The sequence below is a fragment of the Salmo salar genome, chromosome 21, assembly GCF_965601325.2.
Source record: "Salmo salar chromosome 21, fSalSal1, whole genome shotgun sequence".
Lineage (NCBI taxonomy): Eukaryota > Metazoa > Chordata > Actinopteri > Salmoniformes > Salmonidae > Salmo > Salmo salar.
This window is the reverse complement of record NC_138311.1, coordinates 57,650,168-57,670,000: the sequence shown is the minus strand read 5'-3', so window position 1 is coordinate 57,670,000 and position 19,833 is coordinate 57,650,168. Positions and strand designations below refer to the sequence as shown.

The 19,833-nt window shown below is 46.6% G+C and overlaps 1 protein-coding gene across 1 annotated transcript in view; it reads left to right on the top strand.

Moving 5' to 3' along the window:
• fam117bb (family with sequence similarity 117 member Bb) overlaps positions 1–19,833 on the top strand; it is a 66,839-nt gene that overhangs the window by 22,251 nt on the left and 24,755 nt on the right. The window lies entirely within an intron of this gene.

The window sequence follows — 19,833 nt, the reverse complement described above, 5'->3', positions numbered from 1 at the left end:
CTGCCCTACTTCCCTACACCCCCACCCTGTCCTGCCCTTCACCCCCACACTGTCCTGCCCTTCACCCCCACCCTGTCCTGCCCTTACCTAGCCTGCCCTTCACCCCCACCCTGTCCTGCCCTTCACCCCCACACTGTCCTGCCCTTCACCCCCACCCTGTCCTGCCCTTCACCCCCACCCTGTCCTGCCCTTCACCCCCACCCTGTCCTGCCCTTCACCCCCACCCTGTCCTGCCCTACACCCCCACACTGTCCTGCCCTTCACCCCCACACTGTCCTGCCCTTCACCCCCACCCTGTCCTGCCCTTCATCCCCACCCTGTCCTGCCCTTACCTAGCCTGCCCTTCACCTCCACCCTGTCCTGCCCTTCACCCCCACACTGTCCTGCCCTTCACCCCCACCCTGTCCTGCCCTTCACCCCCACCCTGTCCTGCCCTTCACCCCCACCCTGTCCTGCCCTTCACCCCCACCCTGTCCTGCCCTACACCCCCACCCTGTCCTGCCCTTCACCCCCACACTGTCCTGCCCTTCACCCCCACCCTGTCCTGCCCTTCACCCCCACCCTGTCCTGCCCTTACCTAGCCTGCCCTTCACCTCCACCCTGTCCTGCCCTTCACCCCCACACTGTCCTGCCCTTCACCCCCACCCTGTCCTGCCCTTCACCCCCACCCTGTCCTGCCCTTCACCCCCACCCTGTCCTGCCCTTCACCCCCACCCTGTCCTGCCCTACACCCCCACCCTGTCCTGCCCTTCACCCCCACACTGTCCTGCCCTTCACCCCCACCCTGTCCTGCCCTTCACCCCCACCCTGTCCTGCCCTTCACCCCCACCCTGTCCTGCCCTTCACCCCCACCCTGTCCTGCCTTTACCTAACCTACCCCACTTCCCTTCACTCCCACCCTGTCCTGGCCTTATCTAGCCTGCCCCACTTCTCTTCACTCCCACCCTGTCCTGGCCTTATCTAGCCTGCCCTACTTCCCTACACCCCCACCCTGTCCTGTTGTGCCTGCCCCACTTCCCTTCACCCCCACCCTGTCCTGCCTTTACCTAACCTACCCCACTTCCCTACACCGCCACACTTTCCTGTCCTGCCCCACTTCCCTACACCCCCACACTGTCCTGTCCTGCCCCACTTCCCTACACCCCCACACTTTCCTGTCCTGCCCCACTTCCCTACACCCCCACACTTTCCTGTCCTGCCTTTACCTAGCCTGCCCCACTTCCCTACACCCCCACACTTTCCTGTTCTGCCCCACTTCCATACACCCCCACACTGTCCTGCCCTTACCTAGCCTGCCCCACTTCCCTACACCCCCACACTTTCCTGTTCTGCCCCACTTCCATACACCCCCACACTGTCCTGCCCTTACCTAGCCTGCCCCACTTCCCTACACCCCCACACTCTCCTGTTCTGCCCCACTTCCATACACCCCCACACTGTCCTGCCCTTACCTAGCCTGCCCCACTTCCCTACACCCCCACACTTTCCTGTCCTGCCTTTACCTAGCCTGCCCCACTTCCCTACACCCCCACACTTTCCTGTTCTGCCCCACTTCCATACACCCCCACACTGTCCTGCCCTTACCTAGCCTGCCCCACTTCCCTACACCCCCACACTTTCCTGTTCTGCCCCACTTCCCTACACCCCCACACTGTCCTGCCCTTACCTAGCCTGCCCCACTTCCCTACACCCCCACACTTTCCTGTCCTGCCCCACTTCCCTACACCCCCACACTTTCCTGTCCTGCCTTTACCTAGCCTGCCCCACTTCCCTACACCCCCACACTTTCCTGTCCTGCCCCACTTCCCTACACCCCCACACTTTCCTGTCCTGCCTTTACCTAGCCTGCCCCACTTCCCTACACCCCCACACTTTCCTGTTCTGCCCCACTTCCATACACCCCCACACTTTCCTGTCCTGCCTTTACCTAACCTGCCCCACTTCCCTACACCCCCACACTTTCCTGTCCTGCCCCACTTCCCTACACCCCCACACTTTCCTGTCCTGCCTTTACCTAGCCTGCCCCACTTCCCTACACCCCCACACTTTCCTGTTCTGCCCCACTTCCATACACCCCCACACTCTCCTGCCCTTACCTAGCCTGCCCCACTTCCCTACACCCCCGCACTTTCCTAGCCTGCCCCACTTCCATACACCCCCACACTGTCCTGCCCTTACCTAGCCTGCCCCACTTCCCTACACCCCCACACTTTCCTGTTCTGCCCCACTTCCATACACCCCCACACTCTCCTGCCCTTACCTAGCCTGCCCCACTTCCCTACACCCCCGCACTTTCCTAGCCTGCCCCACTTCCATACACCCCCACACTGTCCTGCCCTTACCTAGCCTGCCCCACTTCCCTACACCCCCATACAACAACCTTTCACTACCATTGATTGATTGGTGCCGCTGTACAAAGAAATGGAATCATGGCATGTCTCTCGTCCCAGTTATTATGAAGGAGAAACAGCTGCATGCAACGATGTCTTGTCTTTTACAGGTCAAAACCCGCACGTTTTTCCCTGATCTGGAAAATGTGTTTACTGTTATTACATTATAACAAAAGCATTTGGATTATATGATAAACAAGACCATTATTAGGTCCTACATTTAATGGCTGTGATAGGAGAGAACTGAGGATGGATCAACAACATTGTAGTTACTCCACGATACAAACCTAAAATGTCAGAGTGAAAAGAAGAAAGCCTGTACAAAATAATGTCACTAAAGTGAAACTGCAAACAATGTGGCAAGGCAATGAACTTTTTCTCCTGAATACGAAGTGTTATGTTTGGGGCAAATCCAACACAACACATCACTGAGTCCCACTCTTCATATTTTCCAGCATAGTGGTGGCTGCATCATGTTATGGGTATGCTTGTCATCATTAAGGACTGGGGAGTTTTTTTAGGGAAAAATACATGGAATAGAGTTAAGCACAGACAAAATCCTAGAGGAAAACCTGGTTCAGTCTGCTTTCCAACAGACACTGGGAGATGAATTCACCTTTCAGCAGGACAATAACCTAAAACACAAGGCTAAATCTACACTGGAGTTGCTTACCAAGAAGATATTGAATGTCCCCGAGTGGCCTAGTTACAGTTTTGACTTAAATCAGCTTGAAAATCTATGATAAGACTTGAATATGGTTTTCTAATAGTGATCAACTTGACAGAGCTTGAAGAATTGTTTAAAGAATAAACGGGCAAATATTGTACAATCCAGGTGTGCAAAGCTCTTAGAGAATTACCCAGAAAGACTCACAGCTCTTAGAGACCCACCCAGAAAGACTCACAGCTCTTAGAGAATTACCCAGAAAGACTCACAGCTATAATCACTGCCAAAGGTGATTCTAACATGTATTGACTCAGAGGTGTAAATACTTATGTAAATTAGATATTTCTGTATTTTATTTTATATAAATGTGCAACATTTTCTAAAAACATGTTTTCACTTTGTCATTATGGGGTATTGTGAGTAGATGGGTGAGAAAAAACAAACAAGTTTATATATTTTTTTTATTCACACAACAAAATGTGGAATAAGTCAAGAGGCATGAATGCTGTCTGAAGGCACTGGTGTGTGTGTGTGTGTGTGTGTGTGTGTGTGTGTGTGTGTGTGTGTGTGTGTGTGTGTGTGTGTGTGTGTGTGTGTGTGTGTGTGTGTGTGTGTGTGTGTGTGTGTGTGTGTGTGTGTGTGTGTGTGTGTGTGTGTGTGTGTGTGTGTGTGTGTGTGCTAAGGTGTGGAGAATCAGAGCAGGTGGTCAGTCCAGTTCAAGTGTTCAGCAGTCTGATGGCTTGTAGATAGAAACTGTCTCTGTGGTCGGCTCGTCAGGAAGTCCAGGATCCAGTTGCAGAGGTTGGTGTTCAGACCCAGGGCTTTGAGCTTGGTGTCGAGCTTGGAGGGAAGAATAGGGTTGAATGCTGAACTGGAGTGGGTCCAGTGGGTAAAGAGTCAGTGTACTGGAGTGGGTCCAGTGGGGAACGAGTCAGTGTACTGGAGTGGGTCCAGTGGGTCCAGAGTCAGTGTACTAGAGTGGGTCCAGTGGGTCCAGAGTCAGTGTACTGGAGTGGGTCCACTGGGTCCAGAGTCAGTGTACTGGAGTGGGTCCAGAGTCAGTGTACTGGAGTGGGTCCAGAGTCAGTGTACTGGAGTGGGTCCAGTGGGTAAAGAGTCAGTGTACTGGAGTGGGTCCAGAGTCAGTGTACTGGAGTGGGTCCAGAGTCAGTGTACTGGAGTGGGTCCAGTGGGTAAAGAGTCTGTGTACTGGAGTGGGTCCAGTGGGTCCAGAGTCAGTGTACTGGAGTGGGTCCAGTGGGTAAAGAGTCAGTGTACTGGAGTGGGTCCACTGGGTCCAGAGTCAGTGTACTGGAGTGGGTCCAGTGGGTCCAGAGTCAGTGTACTGGAGTGGGTCCAGTGGGTCCAGAGTCAGTGTACTGGAGTGGGTCCAGTGGGTAAAGAGTCTGTGTACTGGAGTGGGTCCAGTGGGTCCAGAGTCAGTGTACTGGAGTGGGTCCAGTGGGTCCAGAGTCAGTGTACTGGAGTGGGTCCAGTAGGTAAAGAGTCAGTGTACTGGAGTGGGTCCAGTGGGTCCAGAGTCAGTGTACTGGAGTGGGTCCAGTAGGTAAAGAGTCTGTGTACTGGAGTGGGTCCAGTGGGTCCAGAGTCAGTGTACTGGAGTGGGTCCAGTGGGTCCAGAGTCAGTGTACTAGAGTGGGTCCAGTGGGTCCAGAGTCAGTGTACTGGAGTGGGTCCAGAGTCAGTGTACTAGAGTGGGTCCAGTGGGTCCAGAGTCAGTGTACTGGAGTGGGTCTAGTGGGTCCAGAGTCAGTGTACTGGAGTGGGTCCAGTGGGTCCAGAGTCTGTGTACTGGAGTGGGTCCAGTGGGTCCAGAGTCAGTGTACTGGAGTGGGTCCAGTGGATAAAGAGTCAGTGTACTGGAGTGGGTCCAGTGGGTCCAGAGTCAGTGTACTGGAGTGGGTCCAGTGGGTCCAGAGTCTGTGTACTGGAGTGGGTCCAGTGGGTAAAGAGTCAGTGTACTGAAGTGGGTACAGTGGGTCCAGAGTCAGTGTACTGGAGTGGGTCCAGTGGGTCCAGAGTCAGTGTACTGGAGTGGGTCCAGTGGGTCCAGAGTCTGTGTACTGGAGTGGGTCCAGTGGGTCCAGAGTCAGTGTACTGGAGTGGGTCCAGTGGGTCCAGAGTCTGTGTACTGGAGTGGGTCCAGTGGGTCCAGAGTCAGTGTACTGGAGTGGGTCCAGTGGGTCCAGAGTCAGTGTACTGGAGTGGGTCCAGAGTCAGTGTACTGGAGTGGGTCCAGAGTCAGTGTACTGGAGTGGGTCCAGTGGGTCCAGAGTCAGTCTACTGGAGTGGGTCCAGTGGGTCCAGTGAGAGAGATTAGATAGAGCAGGAGTCAACATGGGCTGCATCCCAAATGACTCTTGGGGGATTTGGAACATATATATGGATACCAGGTTCAGAGAAGAGAACTGAGGGTGAATGATGCTGCCAATATTAGAGAGAGAGGTTGTATTGGTCCATGACGATAACATTTTATTTGATTTATTAGGAGACAGAGAGCGAGCGAAAGCTTTTCCCTGCTGCTGAGAGATGAGGGGAAACTAGGACATATTTCTGGAGGAGTCTACTGTTTGCCAGATAGCCCACTATCAGGCCTGCATTCTGCCAGACAGCCCACTATCAGGCCTGCATTCTGCCAGACAGCCCACTATCAGGCCTGCATTCTGCCAGATAGCCCACTATCAGGCCTGCATTCTGCCAGACAGCCCACTATCAGGCCTGCATTCTGCCAGACAGCCCACTATCAGGCCTGCATTCTGCCAGACAGCTCACTATCAGGCCTGCATTCTGCCAGACAGCCCACTATCAGGCCTGCATTCTGCCAGACAGCAGCCCACTATCAGGCCTGCATTCTGCCAGACAGCCCACTATCAGGCCTGCATTCTGCCAGACAGCCCACTATTAGGCCTGCATTCTGCCAGACAGCAGCCCACTATCAGGCCTGCATTCTGCCAGACAGCAGCCCACTATTAGGCCTGCATTCTGCCAGACATCCCACTATCAGGCCTGCATTCTGCCAGACAGCCCACTATCAGGCCTGCATTCTGCCAGACAGCAGCCCACTATCAGGCCTGCATTCTGCCAGACAGCCCACTATCAGGCCTGCATTCTGCCAGACAGCAGCCCACTATCAGGCCTGCATTCTGCCAGACAGCAGCCCACTATCAGGCCTGCATTCTGCCAGACATCTGCCCACTATCAGGCCTGCATTCTGCCAGACAGCAGCCCACTATCAGGCCTGCATTCTGCCAGACAGCAGCCCACTATCAGGCCTGCATTCTGCCAGACAGCGCCACTATCAGGCCTGCATTCTGCCAGACAGCCCACTATCAGGCCTGCATTCTGCCAGACAGCAGCCCACTATTAGGCCTGCATTCTGCCAGACATCCCACTATCAGGCCTGCATTCTGCCAGACAGCCCACTATCAGGCCTGCATTCTGCCAGACAGCAGCCCACTATCAGGCCTGCATTCTGCCAGACATCCCACTATCAGGCCTGCATTCTGCCAGACAGCAGCCCACTATCAGGCCTGCATTCTGCCAGACAGCAGCCCACTATCAGGCCTGCATTCTGCCAGACATTCCACTATCAGGCCTGCATTCTGCCAGACAGCAGCCCACTATCAGGCCTGCAATCTGCCAGACAGCAGCCCACTATCAGGCCTGCATTCTGCCAGACAGCAGCCCACTATCAGGCCTGCATTCTGCCAGACAGCAGCCCACTATCAGGCCTGCATTCTGCCAGACATTTCAGGCCTGCATTCTGCCAGACATTCCACTATCAGGCCTGCATTCTGCCAGACAGCAGCCCACTATCAGGCCTGCAATCTGCCAGACAGCAGCCCACTATCAGGCCTGCATTCTGCCAGACAGCAGCCCACTATCAGGCCTGCATTCTGCCAGACAGCCCACTATTAGGCCTGCATTCTGCCAGACAGCAGCCCACTATTAGGCCTGCAATCTGCCAGACAGCAGCCCACTATCAGGCCTGCATTCTGCCAGACAGCAGCCCACTATCAGGCCTGCATTCTGCCAGACATCCCACTATCAGGCCTGCATTCTGCCAGACAGCAGCCCACTATCAGGCCTGCATTCTCTCTATTCTCCCTACTTTTTTCACCTTTTGAAGAAGGCAAAGTCTTCTTCATCCCTCCTTCCTTCTCCTCTTCACCACAGAGAGGATTAGGATGAATCCTGTCTCCTCTTCACCACAGAGAGGATTAGGATGAATCCTGTCTCCGCTTCACCACAGAGAGGATTAGGATGAATCCTGTCTTCTCTTCACCACAGAGAGGATTAGGATGAATCCTGTCTCCTCTTCACCACAGAGAGGATTAGGATGAATCCTGTCCTTCACCACAGAGAGGATTAGGATGAATCCTGTCCTTCACCACAGAGAGGATTAGGATGAATCCTGTCTCCTCTTCACCACAGAGAGGATTAGGATGAATCCTGTCCTTCACCACAGAGAGGATTAGGATGAATCCTGTCCTTCACCACAGAGAGGATTAGGATGAATCCTGTCCTTCACCACAGAGAGGATTAGGATGAATCCTGTCTCCTCTTCACCACAGAGAGGATTAGGATGAATCCTGTCTCCTCTTCACCACAGAGAGGATTAGGATGAATCCTGTCCTTCACCACAGAGAGGATTAGGATGAATCCTGTCTTCTCTTCACCACAGAGAGGATTAGGATGAATCCTGTCTCCTCTTCACCACAGAGAGGATTAGGATGAATCCTGTCCTTCACCACAGAGAGGATTAGGATGAATCCTGTCTCCGCTTCACCACAGAGAGGATTAGGATGAATCCTGTCTCCTCTTCACCACAGAGAGGATTAGGATGAATCCTGTCTTTCACCACATAGAGGATTAGGATGAATCCTGTCCTTCACCACAGAGAGGATTAGGATGAATCCTGTCCTTCACCACAGAGAGGATTAGGATGAATCCTGTCTCCTCTTCACCACAGAGAGGATTAGGATGAATCCTGTCTCCTCTTCACCACAGAGAGGATTAGGATGAATCCTGTCTCCTCTTCACCAAAGAGAGGATTAGGATGAATCCTGTCTCATCTTCACCACAGAGAGGATTAGGATGAATCCTGTCTCCTCTTCACCACAGAGAGGATTAGGATGAATCCTGTCTCCTCTTCACCACAGAGAGGATTAGGATGAATCCTGTCTCCTCTTCACCACAGAGAGGATTAGGATGAATCCTGTCCTTCACCACAGAGAGGATTAGGATGAATCCTGTCTCCTCTTCACCACAGAGAGGATTAGGATGAATCCTGTCTCCTCTTCACCACAGAGAGGATTAGGATGAATCCTTTCCTTCACCACAGAGAGGATTAGGATGAATCCTGTCTCCTCTTCACCACAGAGAGGATTAGGATGAATCCTGTCCTTCACCACAGAGAGGATTAGGATGAATCCTGTCTCCTCTTCACCACAGAGAGGATTAGGATGAATCCTGTCTCCTCTTCACCACAGAGAGGATTAGGATGAATCCTGTCTCCTCTTCACCACAGAGAGGATTAGGATGAATCCTGTCCTTCACCACAGAGAGGATTAGGATGAATCCTGTCTCCTCTTCACCACAGAGAGGATTAGGATGAATCCTGTCTCCTCTTCACCACAGAGAGGATTAGGATGAATCCTGTCTAGAGCTTCTTTTTCATTTGTTTTCCCCTCCTCTCTTTTTATTTCATTTCTCTGCTCTGATTCTATGAAAATAGTTGTGTATTTTTAGTTTTCTGTCTGTCTGAAACTTCCCTGTGTATGACTAGATTAGAAGAATGTTTATCTCTTGCTGTTTTCAACACGTCAGGGAGATGAATGTGTCTGGCTGTGGAAGTTAGTCGTGTAAAGATCTCTTTAGGTTCAGCCTTTCTTTGTTTGAAGTGGTTCTGATTCCGTTATCCTTTTTGCTGCCAGAGTAGAGAGCTGCGGACCTGGGTTAAAATACTATTCTGAATACTTTATCTGGGCTTGATTGAGTTTACCTGGCGCAATGGAATCTGGCACTACAGGAAGACTAGAAAGTATTTGATCGATTTTGAATATTATTTGAACCCAGGTCTGGAGAGCAGAGTGCAGAAGGCTGTCTCGGGCTGTCTCAAGGGCCTGCTGCCTGGCTGTTGTTGCAGGCTTCCCTTCCATGTGTGAGATTTCCTCTGTTAGGCCGTGTCTCCACCCAAACCCCAACCCACATAACAGTCCTTCTGTCTCGCACAAACACGCAAACCCACTAGCCCACTCTCACACAATTTGAGCAAAGAGTACCTGCAGGAACCCAGAGGAACAGAATGTGTAATTTGTATGACATTTACAGAGTTCCGTCTCTCTCAGTAACACCTTGCCAAAATAACCAGATACCGAACCATCCGGCACAACGCTCTCAGTTACCATGGAGCTGTAGCTCGCACCTAGTGACCAAACGACCAAACAGAACCCAGTGGCCTACGGGGAGAAATATGAACACACACATACTGTGCAGTGCATTGCTTTATCGACGTAATAAGGAATCTAGGGGGAGAGAGAGAGAGAGAGAGAGAGAGAGAGAACAACACCATTTCTTATTAGCTTTTTGTACCTTCTACTTTCACCATTTAGTTCAGGATTTAGTTCAGGATAGTTCACGATTTAGTTCGGGATAGTTCACGATTTAGTTCATGATTTAGTTCATGATTTAGTTCAGGATAGTTCATGATTTAGTTCACGATTTAGTTCAGGATAGTTCATGATTTAGTTCAGGATAGTTCACGATTTAGTTCAGGATAGTTCACGATTTAGTTCAGGATAGTTCACGATTTAGTTCAGGATAGTTCATGATTTAGTTCACGATTTAGTTCATGATTTAGTTCAGGATAGTTCATGATTTAGTTCAGGATAGTTCACGATTTAGTTCAGGATAGTTCACGATTTAGTTCAGGATAGTTCACGATTTAGTTCAGGATAGTTCACGATATAGTTCAGGATAGTTCACGATTTAGTTCAGGATAGTTCATGATTTAGTTCGGGATAGTTCACGATTTAGTTCAGGATAGTTCACGATTTAGTTCAGGATAGTTCATGATTTAGTTCACGATTTAGTTCATGATTTAGTTCAGGATAGTTCATGATTTAGTTCAGGATAGTTCACGATTTAGTTCAGGATAGTTCACGATTTAGTTCAGGATAGTTCACGATTTAGTTCAGGATAGTTCACGATATAGTTCAGGATAGTTCACGATTTAGTTCAGGATAGTTCACGATTTAGTTCAGGATAGTTCACGATTTAGTTCAGGATAGTTCACGATTTAGTTCAGGATAGTTCACGATTTAGTTCAGGATAGTTCACGATTTAGGATAGTTCACGATTTAGTTCAGGATAGTTCACGATTTAGTTCAGGATAGTTCACGATATAGTTCAGGATAGTTAACTATATAGTTCAGGATAGTTCACGATTTAGTTCGGGATAGTTCACGATTTAGTTCGGGATAGTTCACGATTTAGTTAGGGATAGTTCATGATTTAGTTCATGATAGTTCACGATTTAGTTCAGGATAGTTCACGATTTAGTTCAGGATAGTTCACGATTTAGTTCAGGATAGTTCACGATTTAGTTCAGGATAGTTCACGATATAGTTCGGGATAGTTCACGATTTAGTTCAGGATAGTTCACGATTTAGTTCGGGATAGTTCACGATTTAGTTCAGGATAGTTCACAATTTAGTTCAGGATAGTTCACGATATAGTTCAGGATAGTTCACGATATAGTTCAGGATAGTTCACGATTTAGTTCAGGATAGTTCACGATTTAGTTCAGGATAGTTCATGATTTAGTTCAGGATAGTTCACGATTTAGTTCAGGATAGTTCATGATTTAGTTCAGGATAGTTCACGATTTAGTTCAGGATAGTTCACGATTTAACGATTTAGTTCGGGATAGTTCATGATTTAGTTCATGATAGTTCATGAATTAGTTCAGGATAGTTCACGATTTAGTTCAGGATAGTTCACGATTTAGTTCAGGATAGTTCACGATTTAGTTCAGGATAGTTCACGATATAGTTCGGGATAGTTCACGATTTAGTTCAGGATAGTTCACGATTTAGTTCGGGATAGTTCACGATTTAGTTCAGGATAGTTCACAATTTAGTTCGGGATAGTTCACGATTTAGTTCAGGATAGTTCATGATTTAGTTCATGATTTAGTTCACGATTTAGTTCGGGATAGTTCACGATTTAGTTCGGGATAGTTCATGATTTAGTTCATGATAGTTCACGATTTAGTTCAGGATAGTTCACGATTTAGTTCAGGATAGTTCACGATTTAGTTCAGGATAGTTCACGATTTAGTTCAGGATAGTTCACGATATAGTTCGGGATAGTTCACGATTTAGTTCAGGATAGTTCACAATTTAGTTCGGGATAGTTCACGATTTAGTTCAGGATAGTTCACAATTTAGTTCGGGATAGTTCACGATTTAGTTCAGGATAGTTCATGATTTAGTTCATGATTTAGTTCACGATTTAGTTCATGATTTAGTTCAGGATAGTTCACGATTTAGTTCACGATTTAGTTTAGGATAGTTCACAATTTAGTTCAGGATAGTTCACGATTTTGTTCAGGATAGTTCACGATTTAGTTCAGGATAGTTCATGATTTTGTTCAGGATAGTTCACGATTTAGTTCATGATTTAGTTCAGGATAGTTCATGATTTAGTTCAGGATAGTTCACGATTTAGTTCGGGATAGTTCACGATTTAGTTCAGGATAGTTCACGATTTAGTTCATGATTTAGTTCAGGATAGTTCATGATTTAGTTCAGGATAGTTCACGATTTAGTTCGGGATAGTTCACGATTTAGTTCAGGATAGTTCACGATTTAGTTCGGGATAGTTCACGATTTAGTTCACGATTTAGTTCATGATTTAGTTCAGGATAGTTCACGATTTAGTTCACAATTTAGTTCAGGATAGTTCACAATTTAGTTCAGGATAGTTCACGATTTAGTTCAGGATAGTTCACGATTTAGTTCAGGATAGTTCACGATTTAGTTCAGGATAGTTCACGATTTAGTTCAGGATAGTTCACGATTTAGTTCAGGATAGTTCACGATTTAGTTCAGGATAGTTCACGATATAGTTCAGGATAGTTCACGATATAGTTCAGGATAGTTCACGATTTAGTTCGGGATAGTTCACGATTTAGTTCGGGATAGTTCACGATTTAGTTCGGGATAGTTCATGATTTAGTTCATGATAGTTCACGATTCAGTTCAGGATAGTTCACGATTTAGTTCAGGATAGTTCACGATTTAGTTCATGATTTAGTTCAGGATAGTTCACGATTTAGTTCAGGATAGTTCACAATATAGTTCGGGATAGTTCACGATTTAGTTCAGGATAGTTCACGATTTAGTTCGGGATAGTTCACGATTCAGTTCAGGATAGTTCACAATTTAGTTCGGGATAGTTCACGATTTAGTTCAGGATAGTTCATGATTTAGTTCATGATTTAGTTCACGATTTAGTTCATGATTTAGTTCAGGATAGTTCACGATTTAGTTCACGATTTAGTTTAGGATAGTTCACAATTTAGTTCAGGATAGTTCACGATTTTGTTCTGGATAGTTCACGATTTAGTTCAGGATAGTTCATGATTTTGTTCAGGATAGTTCACGATTTAGTTCATGATTTAGTTCAGGATAGTTCATGATTTAGTTCAGGATAGTTCACGATTTAGTTCGGGATAGTTCACGATTTAGTTCAGGATAGTTCACGATTTAGTTCGGGATAGTTCACGATTCAGTTCAGGATAGTTCACAATTTAGTTCGGGATAGTTCACGATTTAGTTCAGGATAGTTCATGATTTAGTTCGGGATAGTTCACGATTTAGTTCAGGATAGTTCATGATTTAGTTCATGATTTAGTTCACGATTTAGTTCATGATTTAGTTCAGGATAGTTCACGATTTAGTTCACGATTTAGTTTAGGATAGTTCACAATTTAGTTCAGGATAGTTCACGATTTTGTTCTGGATAGTTCACGATTTAGTTCAGGATAGTTCATGATTTTGTTCAGGATAGTTCACGATTTAGTTCATGATTTAGTTCAGGATAGTTCATGATTTAGTTCAGGATAGTTCACGATTTAGTTCGGGATAGTTCACGATTTAGTTCAGGATAGTTCACGATTTAGTTCGGGATAGTTCACGATTCAGTTCAGGATAGTTCACAATTTAGTTCGGGATAGTTCACGATTTAGTTCAGGATAGTTCATGATTTAGTTCATGATTTAGTTCACGATTTAGTTCATGATTTAGTTCAGGATAGTTCACGATTTAGTTAACGATTTAGTTTAGGATAGTTCACAATTTAGTTCAGGATAGTTCACGATTTTGTTCAGGATAGTTCACGATTTAGTTCAGGATAGTTCATGATTTTGTTCAGGATAGTTCACGATTTAGTTCATGATTTAGTTCAGGATAGTTCATGATTTAGTTCAGGATAGTTCACGATTTAGTTCGGGATAGTTCACGATTTAGTTCAGGATAGTTCACGATTTAGTTCACGATTTAGTTTAGGATAGTTCACAATTTAGTTCAGGATAGTTCACGATTTTGTTCAGGATAGTTCACGATTTAGTTCAGGATAGTTCATGATTTTGTTCAGGATAGTTCACGATTTAGTTCATGATTTAGTTCAGGATAGTTCATGATTTAGTTCAGGATAGTTCACGATTTAGTTCGGGATAGTTCACGATTTAGTTCACGATTTAGTTTAGGATAGTTCACAATTTAGTTCAGGATAGTTCACGATTTTGTTCAGGATAGTTCACGATTTAGTTCAGGATAGTTCATGATTTTGTTCAGGATAGTTCACGATTTAGTTCATGATTTAGTTCAGGATAGTTCATGATTTAGTTCAGGATAGTTCACGATTTAGTTCGGGATAGTTCACGATTTAGTTCAGGATAGTTCACGATTTAGTTCATGATTTAGTTCAGGATAGTTCATGATTTAGTTCAGGATAGTTCACGATTTAGTTCGGGATAGTTCACGATTTAGTTCAGGATAGTTCACGATTTAGTTTGGGATAGTTCACGATTTAGTTCGGGATAGTTCACGATTTAGTTCAGGATAGTTCACGATTTAGTTCATGATTTAGTTCAGGATAGTTCATGATTTAGTTCAGGATAGTTCACGATTTAGTTCGGGATAGTTCACGATTTAGTTCAGGATAGTTCACGATTTAGTTTGGGATAGTTCACGATTTAGTTCACGATTTAGTTCATGATTTAGTTCAGGATAGTTCACGATTTAGTTCACAATTTAGTTCAGGATAGTTCACAATTTAGTTCAGGATAGTTCACGATTTAGTTCAGGATAGTTCACGATTTAGTTCAGGATAGTTCACGATTTAGTTCAGGATAGTTCACGATTTAGTTCATGATTTAGTTCACGATTTAGTTCATGATGCCCTTTATCTACTTCCTCAGAGTCAGATGAACTCATGGATATCATTTTTGTCTCTGCGTGCGGTTTAAAAAAGTTGCTAACAAGTGCAGGCACAATTATGATTATAAGTCTAAGGCAACAGCTAGCATGCTAGCTGTTCCTGTAGACTTCCAGTCATTGCGCTAACGCTAGTTGGTATTGGCTCGTGAAACTACCTCTAACTTCCCTCATTTTCTTTTTTTTCACATTTATTTAACCAGGTAGGCTAGTTGAGAACAAGTTCTCATTTACAACAGCGACCTGGTCAAGATAAAGCAAAGCAGTGCAACACAAACAACAACAACAGAGTTACACATGGAATAAACAAGCATACAGTCAATAACACAATAGAAGAAGAAAAAAAATCTATATACAGTGTGTGCAAATGGCGTGAGGAGGTAAGGCAAAAAATAGGCCATAGTAGCGAAGTAATTACAATTTAGCAAATTAACACTGGAGTGAAAGCTGAGCAGATGATGATGTGCAAGTAGAAATACTGGTGTGCAAAAGAGCAGAAAGGTAAATAAAAACAATATGGGGATGAGGTAGGTAGATTGGGTGGGTTGTTTACAGATGGGCTATGTACAGCTGCAGCGATCGGTTAGCTGCTCAGATAGCTGATGTTTAAAGTTAGTGAGGGAAATATAAGTCTCCAGCTTCAGTGATTTTTGCAATTTGTTCCAGTCATTGGCAGCAGAGAACTGGAAGGAAAGGCGGCCAAAGCAGGTGTTGGCTTTGGGGTGACCAGTGAGATATACCTGCTGGAGCGCGTGCTATGGGTGGATGTTGTTATTGTGACCAGTGAGCTGAGATAAGGCTTTACCTAGCATCGACCTGGAGCTAGTGGGTCTGGCGACGAATATGTAGCGAGAGCCAGCCAACGAGAGCATACAGGTCGCAGTGGTGGGTAGTATATGGGGCTTTGGTGACAAAATGGATGGCACTGTGATAGACTGCATCCAGCTTGCTGAGTAGAGTATTGGAAGCTATTTTGTAAATGACATCGTCGAGGATCGGTAGGATGGTCAGTTTTACGATGGTATGTTTGGCGGCGTGAGTGAAGGAGGCTTTGTTGCGAAATAGGAAGCCGATTCTAGATTTAATTTTGGATTGGAGATGTTTAATATGAGTCTGGAAGGAGAGTTTACAGTCTAACCAGACACCTAGGTATTTGTAGTTGTCCACATATTCTAAGTCAGAACCGTCCAGAGTAGTGATGCTAGTCGGGCGGGCGGGTGCGGGCAGCGAATGGTTGAAGAGCATGCATTTGGTTTTACTAGCGTTTAAGAGCAGTTGGAGGCCACGGAAGGAGTGTTGTATGGCATTGAAGTTCGTTTGGAGGTTAGTTAGCACAGTGTCCAAAGAAGGGCCAGAAGTATACAAAATGGTGTCGTCTGCGTAGAGGTGGATCAGGGAATCATCCGCAGCAAGAGCGACATCGTTGATGTATACAGAGAAAAGAGTCGGCCCGGGAATTGAACCCTGTGGTACCCCCATAGAGACTGCCAGAGGCCCGGACAACAGGCCCTCCGATTTGACACACTGAACTCTGGCTGAGAAGTAGTTGGTGAACCAGGCGAGGCAGTCATTTGAGAAACCAAGGCTACTGAGTCTGCCGATGAGGATGTGGTGATTAACAGAGTCAAAAGCCTTGGCCAGGTCAATGAATACGGCTGCACAGTATTGTTTCTTATCGATGGCGGTTATGATATCGTTTAGGACCTTGAGCGTGGCTGAGGTGCACCCGTGACCAGCTCGGAAACCGGATTGCACAGCGGAGAAGGTACGGTGGGATTCGAAATGGTCAGTGATCTGTTTATTAACTTGGCTTTCGAAGACTTTACAGAGGCAGGGCAGGATGGATATAGGTCTGTAACAGTTTGGGTCTAGAGTGTCTCCCCCTTTGAAGAGGGGGATGATCGCGGCAGCTTTCCAATCTTTGGGGATCTCAGACGATACGAAAGAGAGGTTGAACAGGCTAGTAATAGGGGTTACAACAATGGCGGCGGATCATTTTAGAGAGAATCCAGATTGTCTAGCCCAGCTGATTTGTACGGGTCCAGGTTTTGCAGCTCTTTCAGATCCTCAGCTGTCTGGATTTGGGAGAAGGAGAAGCTGGGAAGGCTTGGGCGAGTAGCTGCGGGGGGTGCGGAGCTGTTGGCAGGGGTTGGGGTAGCCAGGATGAAAGCATGGCCAGGCGTAGAGAAATGCTTATTGAAATTCTCGATTATCGTGGATTTATCGGTGTTGACAGTGTTACCTAGCCTCAGTGCAGTGGGCAGCTGGGAGGAGGTACTCTTATTCTCCATGGACTTTACAGTGTCCCAAAACTTTTTGGAGTTAGAGCTACAGGATGCAAATTTCTGTTTGAAAAATCTAGTCTTTGCGTTCCTGACTGACTGCGTGTATTGGTTCCTGACTTCCCTGAAAAGTTGCATATCGCGGGGGCTATTCGATGCTAGTGCAGTCCGCCACAGGATGTTTTAGTGCTGGTTAAGGGCAGTCAGGTCTGGAGTGAACCAAGGACTATATTTGTTCTTAGTTCTGCATTTTTTGAATGGGGCATGCTTATTTAAGATGGTGAGGAAATTACTTTTAAAGAACGACCAGGCATCCTCTACTGACGGGATGAGGTCAATATCCTTCCAGGATACCTGGGCCAGGTTGATTAGAAAGGCCTGCTCGCGGAAGTGTTTTAGGGAGCGTTTGACAGTGATGAGGGGTGGTCGTTTGACCGCGGACCCATAGCGGATGCTTTCCCTCATTAAAATGCATATCAATTTATAACATTTTTAACAAGCGTTTTTCTGGATATTTTTGTTGTTATTCTGTCTCTCACTGTTCAAATAAACCTACCATTAAAATTATAGACTGATTATTTCTTTGTCAGTGGGCAAATGTACAAAATCAGCAGGGGATCAAATACTTTTTCCCCCCCACTGTAGTTTCGGGGCTGGGTCACTCGGTGGCAGAGTAGGCCGGGAGGTGGGCCTGGCTCTGGGCTAGTTTCGGGGCTGGGTCACTCGGTGGCAGAGTAGGCCGGGAGGTGGGCCTGGCTCAGGGCTAGTTTCGGGGCTGGGTCACTCGGTGGCAGAGTAGGCCGGGAGGTGGGCCTGGCTCTGGGCTAGCTTTGGGGCTGGGTCACTCGGTGGCAGAGTAGGCCGGGAGGTGGGCCTGGCTCAGGGCTAGTTTCGGGGCTGGGTCACTCGGTGGCAGAGTAGGCCGGGAGGTGCGCCTGGCTCAGGGCTAGTTTCGGGGCTGGGTCACTCGGTGGCAGAGTAGGCCGGGAGGTGGGCCTGGCTCAGGGCTAGCTTTGGGGCTGGGTCACTCGGTGGCAGTTAGCTAGCTGTGATGATCAGGAGTTAAGGTCCAGGGCTTACGGCAGGAATCCGGTGTTGTAGTGGAGAACAGTCCGATGCTGGCAGATGTTGGCAGGCTGGCAAGTATTATCCAGGCTAAAATAAAAATGTCTGGTGTCTGTGCGGAAGGTAAAGGCCGCTAGCAGTGGCTAACAATGACTAAATAGCTAGTAGTTAATTAGCTGGTTAGCTCCTGATGGCTAGCTCCTGATGGATAGCTTCTGATGACTAGCTTCTGATGGCTAGCTCCTGATGGATAGCTTCTGATGGAGGTTCTAGCTATAAGGTCTAAAATTAACAGATCCATATCACATTGGGTGAGGCGGGTTTCCGGAAGGTGTATTTAATAAAAAAAATGGAAAAGAGATTGAAAATAAATTGAAATATATACAAAAAAAGACGAAAAATACAAAAAGTACACGAGAGGACGACAAAACACGTCTGCACTGCTACGCCATCGTGCGTCATACTGGACGCAGAGACAAAAAGGGTATCCACAAGTTCATCTGACTCTGGGTCAGTAGATAAAGGACCTCATCTGACTCTGGGTCAGTAGATAAAGGACCTCATCTGACTCTGGGTCAGTAGATAAAGGACCTCATCTGACTCTGGGTCAGTAGATAAAGGACCTCATCTGACTCTGGGTCAGTAGATAAAGGGCCTCATCTGACTCTGGGTCAGTAGATAAAGGACCTCATCTGACTCTGGGTCAGTAGATAAAGGAGTTCATCTGACTCTGGGTCAGTAGATAAAGGACCTCATCTGACTCTGGGTCAGTAGATAAAGGACCTCATCTTGGTGTGTACTACATAATCAGACTAATGAACACATTGTTACTCAGTGTGTCAGCGATAATGAACACTGTTACCCAGTGTGTCAGCGATAATGAACACATTGTTACTCAGTGTGTCAGCGATAATGAACACATTGTTACCCAGTGTGTCAGCGATAATGAACACATTGTTACTCAGTGTGTCAGGGATAATGAACACATTGTTACTCAGTGTGTCAGCGATAATGAACACATTGTTCCTCAGTGTGTCAGCGATAATGAACACAGTGTGTCAGCGATAATGAACACATTGTTACTCAGTGTGTCAGCGATAATGAACACATTGTTACTCAGTGTGTCAGGGATAATGAACACATTGTTACTCAGTGTGTCAGCGATAATGAACACATTGTTCCTCAGTGTGTCAGCGATAATGAACACATTGTTACTCAGTGTGTCAGGGATAATGAACACATTGTTACTCAGTGTGTCAGCGATAATGAACACATTGTTACTCAGTGTGTCAGCGATAATGAACACATTGTTACTCAGTGTGTCAACGATAATGAACACATTGTAACCCAGTGTGTCAGCGATAATGAACACATTTTTACTTAGTGTGACAGCGATAATGAACACATTGTTACTCAGTGTCAGCGATAATGAACACATTGTTACTCAGTGTGACAGCGATAATGAACACATTGTTACTCAGTGTGTCAGCGATAATGAACACATTGTTACTCAGTGTCAGCGATAATGAACACATTGTTACTCAGTGTGACAGCGATAATGAACACATTGTTACTCAGTGTGACAGCGATAATGAACACATTTTTACTCAGTGTGTCAGCGATAATGAACACATTGTTACCCAGTGTGTCAGCGATAATGAACTCAGTGTGTCAGCGATAATGAACACATTGAATACTGACTAACGTTATGAAAGACACACTCATTGGTCTCCGGCAATATTTCCTCTCCAGACCTTTCGGCACAGATGACACGGCGTGTGTGTGTGTGTGTGTGTGTGTGTGGCGTGTCCCTTACAGCAGTCCCTACCTGCCCGCCTCTCCTCTCCCTCTCCCTGTCCCTCCTACTCCTCTTCTTTCCCTCCCTCTCTCCCCATCTACCCCTC